Here is an 8,101-nt window from a genome sequence, read left to right as displayed (position 1 = left end):
TGCAAAAATTGATATATAAATTGACCAATAAAGAGTACATCAAGTTTGATGTTACCAAAGCTTTCTTAAACTTATATATGGTGAAATGAACCTATATACTATCGGATGTATACAATCTATCCATATGTACAAAATGTCTTGGAACTCAACGTTAGTCATATATATATATATATATATATATATATATATATATATATATATATACTTCGAAAATGTGATTACGAGATCCCTGTAAAATTTCAACGCTACGAGGTCCATGTCTTATAAACCAACAATCCGAGATCCCCTCCTATATACCCTATATACATGGTATACCGCGAGGCAACGAGATCCGTTCGACGTTGCCACACAGACGGATCTCGTGAGATGCGAGATGAGTATCAAAATCTTTGTATATCAATAAGGGTCAAAATCGCATATTCGTCGGATCTCGCAAGATGCAGAACATGTCGTGTACTTGGAATATGTATTTATGCCAACGTCATTAATTCCGATAATGTTTTTTCCTGAAATGATTAGTTTTGAGTGGTTGTTTCTACGAATGATCGCTCTATCATTTCGTATTGATGTCTGTATTTTCAGAATTATTCTTCTTCCAAATTTTTTCAAAAGTGATCTCTCAATTCAGTTTTTCCTGATGACGAATTCGTATTTGAATTCAATGGTGTTCCTCCTGCCGTGTTTACGATCATTTGAACCAGATACTTGAAATTTTCAGGGTAGATTCAGATGGCAATAATCTCAGTCAAGTTCGTTAACGCGCAAAATCTGATCAGTGGTTCCGGAAATATTTCCTTTCGAAATGTTATGTTCTCAATAATTCAAAACAGCAGCTTTCATTTCGATGAAATTTTGCATTTAGTTTAGATGAACATTCAACCAGAGCCAGAGAAAAATCATGGAGAATATCGAAAAAATATTGGCGAATATCTCGGAAACCACTAAAATGACAGAATTAAGATTTCAAATGCTCATATGAAATCGCAGCATCAAGAAGTACTTCACGAAATTTCGAACGGATGACATCATCAGAAACATCTAAATCAGACCATGGAAAAATATCGAAAATACTCAATAATTCGATCATTGAACATACCACCCGGATGGAATTTTACACACATATGGGGAATGATCATGCCAAGCCCCATCCACAATTTCGTATGGATAGCTTAACTGGAACCATAGAAAATTCAAGAAGAAATAAAATAAAACGAAGTAATTTCCACTATGTTATTTAATTGTTAGCAACAATTGTTTCGCCACACTGTGGCTTCATCAGGCTACATTTCTGAACTGATAAGAGTACAAAGGTTTTCGGAATCTTATATAGGAACAAAATTGACCCAAAAATATTCGAAAGGGTATAAATTACAAAGTTATATTGGATAATTTACAGCCTGGGATTTCCAAACTATCGGAAGAAATTCAATAAAGGGGATGAGTTTACATCCGTTTGTTCGTTCAACAGAATATTTTGGGTCTTATACCTGTTTATTTCCAGGGATTCTAAGAGTATTAGTCTTAAGCTCTTGTTTTCTAAATGAAGAATTTCAAAGTTATTATTGAAGGTATGGTCCCATTCTTTTAAGTGATTCGCGTAGGTTGAAAACGAACTATCAGATGTATAACTCTTTTGGTGTTCCTTTATCCTTTTATTGAAAGATCTTCCGGTTTGTCCAATATAAACCATAGGGCAATCATTACAGGTTAACTTGTAGACACCGGATTTAGTTTCTTTATCTGTTTTGTCTTTATTGTTTTTAATGAACATCTCTAAGTTGTTACTTGTTTTGAAGGATATTGTGTAATTGAATTTTGTTTTCAGGTATTTAGCAATCTTTTCAGAAATATTATTAACATAAGTTAACGAAAAAAATTTAGTATCAATACCATAATTTACCTTAGGGTATGTTAGACTCAAAGCTTGCTTTCTTTGTTTATTCCTCAAAATTTGATCAGTAACATGTGGACTGTAACAGTTATTCACAGCTATTTGTTTAATTAAATTTAATTCTTTACAAAAATTAGCATGATTCATAAGTATATTGATTAATCTATGGATCATACAATTGTATGCAGCCATTTTTTGGTTTAACGGGTGGTTAGAAGTAGCATGGATGGTAGTATCAGTATGTGTAGGTTTTCTAAAAATACTGAAACTATGAAAGTTATTATTTCTGGTAATTGTTAAATCAAGAAAGTTGAGTGAATTGTTATGTTCAATTTCAGAAGTGAATTTGATACTTGGGTGAATGTTATTGATAAATTCTGTGAACAAAGAAAGTTGTCTATTTGTACCTTTGAAGCAACATATAATATCGTCTACATATCTAAACCAATAAAGGAAATATTTTGTGTTATTATTAGAGTGAATTTTGTTTTCTAAGTTATTTTTTTCGTTAACTTATGTTAATAATATTTCTGAAAAGATTGCTAAATACCTGAAAACAAGATTCAATTACACAATATCCTTCAAAACAAGTAACAACTTAGAGATGTTCATTAAAAACAATAAAGACAAAACAGATAAAGAAACTAAATCCGGTGTCTACAAGTTAACCTGTAATGATTGCCCTATGGTTTATATTGGACAAACAGGAAGATCTTTCAATAAAAGGATAAAGGAACACCAAAAGAGTTATACATCTGATAGTTCGTTTTCAACCTACGCGAATCACTTAAAAGAATGGGACCATACCTTCAATAATAACTTTGAAATTCTTCATTTAGAAAACAAGAGCTTAAGACTAACACTCTTAGAATCCCTGGAAATAAACAGGTATAAGACCCAAAATATTCTGTTGAACGAACAAACGGATGTAAACTCATCCCCTTTATTGAATTTCTTCCGATAGTTTGGAAATCCCAGGCTGTAAATTATCCAATATAACTTTGTAATTTATACCCTTTCGAATATTTTTGTGTCAATTTTGTTCCTATATAAGATTCCGAAAACCTTTGTACTCTTATCAGTTCAGAAATGTAGCCTGATGAAGCCACAGTGTGGCGAAACAATTGTTGCTAACAATTAAATAACATAGTGGAAATTACTTCGTTTTATTTTATTTATAATGAATTTCCGCCAAGTAAGGACCGAATCCATTAAAATTCAAGAAGAATTACTGAATATCACCGCAATCAAAAACCGACAACGTTGAGATTGCGAGTGCCTGAATAGAAAAATAATTTCAAGCTCTGCCCGAAATTTCAAGCTGATCACACCATCACAACCATCAAAAACATACTATAAAAAATTTCAATGATTACAAATTCGATCGACTTGAAAATATGCGTGTGAATAGCCATCTTCTCGCGAAGTTTAGTTCAGGTTGCTCATCTAGAACCACAGAAAATGCGAAAGGAATATCGAGAAATAAAATCCTGATATATGTCAATGAGGTATGATGATGCTATTGGCTATTCGTGGATTTTGGCACGTATGTATAAAAAAAAAGCAGTTCCAAACCCCGTGCAAAATTAAGATCTGATAACATAACCAGAAATATAAAATTCCTAAGAATATTGAAAAATAAACGATTTATATTTCGTTGATTAGGAGTGAATCGTGAAGAAAACTTGCGCGAGGATAAAAAATCACCATTTTAAGCTTCCTTCAGAATTTCCCATGGATATCAAATCCAGAACCATAGAAAATTTGAAAAAAATAGGAAACTATAGAAAAACAAAATCTCGATGCTTCAGTTTGGTGTGGATAGCTTCACCATCAGAATAATAAAAATGAAGTTAAATATAAAAAATCGTGATATGTTAGTGACGAAAGATCGGACCAAGTTTTTTCGTGTGCATAATAATAGCAATTCTAAGCTTCGTCCAAAATTTTGAGCTGACAACAACCAGAGATGCAATCGGTTCATGGATAAAGAATAAAAAAGCTCCTGATCGTCAGTGCTTTTCCCAATTTTTTCTCGACATTGGTTCATGGACATCACATGCTATGTAATTTCAACTCAATTCTTATTCTAAATTCCATCAATTTCGGTTTCATTTTTTCATTTGAAATGCAGGATTTCAATTAAACCTCCTTTGAAATGTCATTCCTTCTTTAATTATACTTTCAAAAATTCAGATACCTTCTTCGTATTGATTTCTTGAACTAAACAATCTCTTCTTTATGATTTTTCATATTTGAGTTATAACATGTTTTAATAATATATTGCTTAGTTTCTTCATTACAAATTCAGTTTAGGAAATGATCAGGAGATAAATGAGGGAAATATTCTCAAAAAAAATGTATGAAAAATATAATTTACAAATCATTTTAGATTGAAAGAAATTCAAAAAAAAAGGAATAAGAACTTGATTTTCAAAAAAAGGGTATAACCATACACAAATACAGGCAAACATTCATCATTTGTTTCGATATGCGTTGAAAACAAACCGAGAAACAAACGCTTTTATTTGTTTCCAAGTTTTATTGTTCATGAATAGATGAACAGATTTGAACTCCTTGATTTTCCCTTCTGTGGCCGTTTTTTTCCTCTAGATATTTCTCTGAAAATATCTCACAGTTTAACATGCGTACAACAGTAGTGAGTAGATTATTATTTGTATTACAATAGATTTTCAAACTGTCGTTCTTCAGCAGCAATGCAAGCTGATGGTCCCAGTTTAGCAGACTTTATACTTTGCTCTATCTAATTTGAGAACATTCTATTGCATTCTTTTGTTGTTTTGTCCATCTTATTTTCGGATGTTTCACTTTTGGTGTTTCTGAGATAAAATAAGAAGTTTCCATATCATTTCCCAATAAAATGCAATTTATAAAATGGCTTTCAATTAAACGAATGAAAACTACAATTATTTGTTGATTAATTACCCTTCTCCTCAGAATCGCTTGAATTATTCGACTCTCTTTTTCTCTTGACCTTTTGCGTGTCTAGTAGCCGTTCTTCCTCTAAAATTAAATCAATGAGGTCATTAAATCAATAAGGTCAATCTATTGCAATTTTTCAAACGGAATCACAAAAAAAATTTGTCTTTTACCTAGAATGAGTTCCCTATCAAATTTCCTTGATATCGAATGACATTTCAGTTATTTTCAGTTGATTTAACATATTATGAGATCCTTGATGCTACTTGATATAGAGGAAATATTCTGGAAACAACAAGTGCAATTCGATGGAATCAAACGGAATAAAAAAAAATTTTGTTTTCCACCTAGAATAAGTTTTCTATAAAATTTTTTGGACAACGAATGATTTTGTTTTTTTTTTTGGTCAATTTCTCGTATGAAATCTTTGATGTCCTTTGAACGCTATTTGAAATAAAGGGAATATTCTGGAAACGACAGGTGCAGTAACAAGTGCATGAATAAAAATATACTTTTTCGTTTAGAATAAATTCCCCATCAAATTTCCCCTATTAACGAATGACTTTTTTTCAATTTTCGGTAAATTGCACATATGAAATCTTTGATGTCCCTCGACCACTACGTGTTTCAAAAGAAATATTCTAGAAACAAGTTGTGCAGTGCAATTTGATGGAAATAATTATAAACGGAATCATAAAACGGAGCATTAACTTATATAGGGTGAGTACTCCTTTGAAATCGAATATAAACGAGTGAAATCTGAATTTATCCGAACGCTTCGTGATTTAAAGTGGAATATTGTAAGAAGCAGACGTGCAGAAGCAAATGCAATTTCATTAAAGTATTCCACAATTTAAATTTAACTTAATCTACCTGCAGTTAGATGCGAAATAATCAGAAAAACGCTTCGCTTGGCTTTTCTTCAGAGACATAGGTAGATTTCATCATACGTCAACTTCAATTCCATATTCAATTTGAAGGTAGCTTCAAAAGCCAGTTAAAAATCAAATTGTTCGGAATTGAAATGTAGTTTATGAAAAAAAAATCAGCTTTCTGTATTGGTTCAAAACAGGCCTGCCGCTAACTCTTTTGGCGCCGAGAGCATTAAGTATCGTATAGTCCAAATACAAGTTTGTTATGTCAATTGTTTAAAAGATTGTTATAGACAAATGCGTTGTTTGCAACTTAATTAAAATGATTCTGAAACATATTAAGATTAAGAAGCATATTTGTTGATAAACAAAAGTTTTATTCGACTTATTTTTATTTTCGAATAACTACCTAACCCTTTCATAGTTTATCCTGCTCTTTCATATGAAAAATATTAATTACATTCAAACTTGAATTGTTCATTCAATAAATAATTCGTTATGAACAATTGGTTTTCTTCCTTATGTTTGTTTTACTTAATGAAGCAGAAACAACCAGAGGCCGTATTTTAAAAAAATAATTAAATTATGTAATGGAGAATTATTGCAACGATATTTTGATGAGTATCCTTTATTTCAATATGTACGCGCGTTGAGTTCTATTTTAAGGATTTCAAATACAGACCTTCCTTATTTTATTAAGATACGAGCGACCAATGTTTATTCAAAGAAACTTTTAATCATAATCATAATAATGTTTATTGACTAAATCCTACATGATGTCAGGTCAGTCAAAAGGAATAGAGTTCATGGTGAACATTTGCCTCCATTATTCAACAGGAACTAATGAACGAATAGTTGTAACTGTATAAGTAAACGAAATAATAATGTGAATTTTTCGAGAAATTTTAATTATTTTTTAATTTCGAACATATGACAGAACCATTACATTGGAGGAAAAAAATTTGAATTGAAAAAAATTTTACAAGAATTTCAAATTCTCAAAAAAAGTTCGACTCAGCAACATAGTTGACTTGAACGTTTTATGTCGAATGGTGTTCACAATTCAGATTATTTTGGAACTATATATTTTATAACAATGTCCTGGAAGCAGAGGTTATATGAGAAAATATTTTGATTGAATCTTCATTATACAGTTGGTGTAAAAAAGGCATGAAAACCTAGTGAACCCGTTTTTTGTAATGATAATATAATAGAGAAGAAATTTCATTTGAATAACTTTCGTTTTCCGAGAAATGATCTGCGGAGACTCAGACATGTGCACAATATTCCAGTATAAATCATGACTAAAAACAAGGAAGACAGTGGATAGTAGATAGTTTTGATTTCATCAGATGTCAATTATCATTTCTGAATTTTCAAATTTTCATTATGTTCAACTCAAATATCAATCATTATCGCAGTTTATTATTACAACTACAAACCTTATTGTGAAAAATAATGGACACTCTTTAGATGATTTGAATGCACGTGAGTGGCTCGTTAGAAATAGGTATCACCTATATAAACGGGTGAGCTATTATCTGAATTGTAGTTTTGATTATTTCAATAATTTTGGTTTGAATCTAGTTTTAGAATTGAATTTAGGTGAAAATATTTTAAGTTTTCAAAAGGTCATTAAAGATCGAATAGTTTCATTTATTTATAAATTAGAACTAAAAATGTCTTCAAAAAGTAGAAGTGGCTCTTCACTAGGCCATATTTGAAACATAATCAAAAACATATCTTTCAGTAACAAAAACATTTATTTTATGGTAATAAAAGAGATAAGAACCTAAAACAGTATCAGTTAGTACTTGAATGAATATATTCAAAATTCCAAAGAAAAATACTGTCAACTTCGTTATGAATTTTTTCCTCAACATTTTAGTCACCGAATCTATTGAATCGTTCTGAATGGTTTTCTATAATTCACACCAAACAGATGGAACGAAAATATATACTTCTCAAAATCTTCGTATAACGTCACGGCGAATTGAGCAAGCTCCTAAAAATTCTCCGAATTAACACTTTCATTGTTTCCCCTAAAAGTTCTTGTGTCGATAGTAGAATGAACATGTTCATTAAATATCATTTTACGCTTTTCCCTTTACCCATTATTAACACTGTTGATGAATTCGCGTTGAGCACGGTACAATGTATTTACATTATTCTGAACAATTTCGATTTCATAGCCGGATGAATATGTTCTTTGGAAATTTCTGGTTTACCCGTAGCGCGAGAAACTACAAGTTATCTTATGCAGTCGAAACGAAAGGCCTTTTTTGATAGGAATGTAGCAGGCAGTATCAACAGAAAAGTTTGATTAGAATTTTGCTACCGGTTAACCAACTGAATTTTTCGTGAATAGTTTTTGAAAAAGTACGATTCTGACTCATGC

Source organism: Harmonia axyridis, chromosome 7 (assembly GCF_914767665.1).
Source record: "Harmonia axyridis chromosome 7, icHarAxyr1.1, whole genome shotgun sequence".
In the NCBI taxonomy this organism is placed as follows: Eukaryota; Metazoa; Arthropoda; class Insecta; order Coleoptera; family Coccinellidae; genus Harmonia; species Harmonia axyridis.
Note: the sequence above shows the minus strand (reverse complement) of the source record.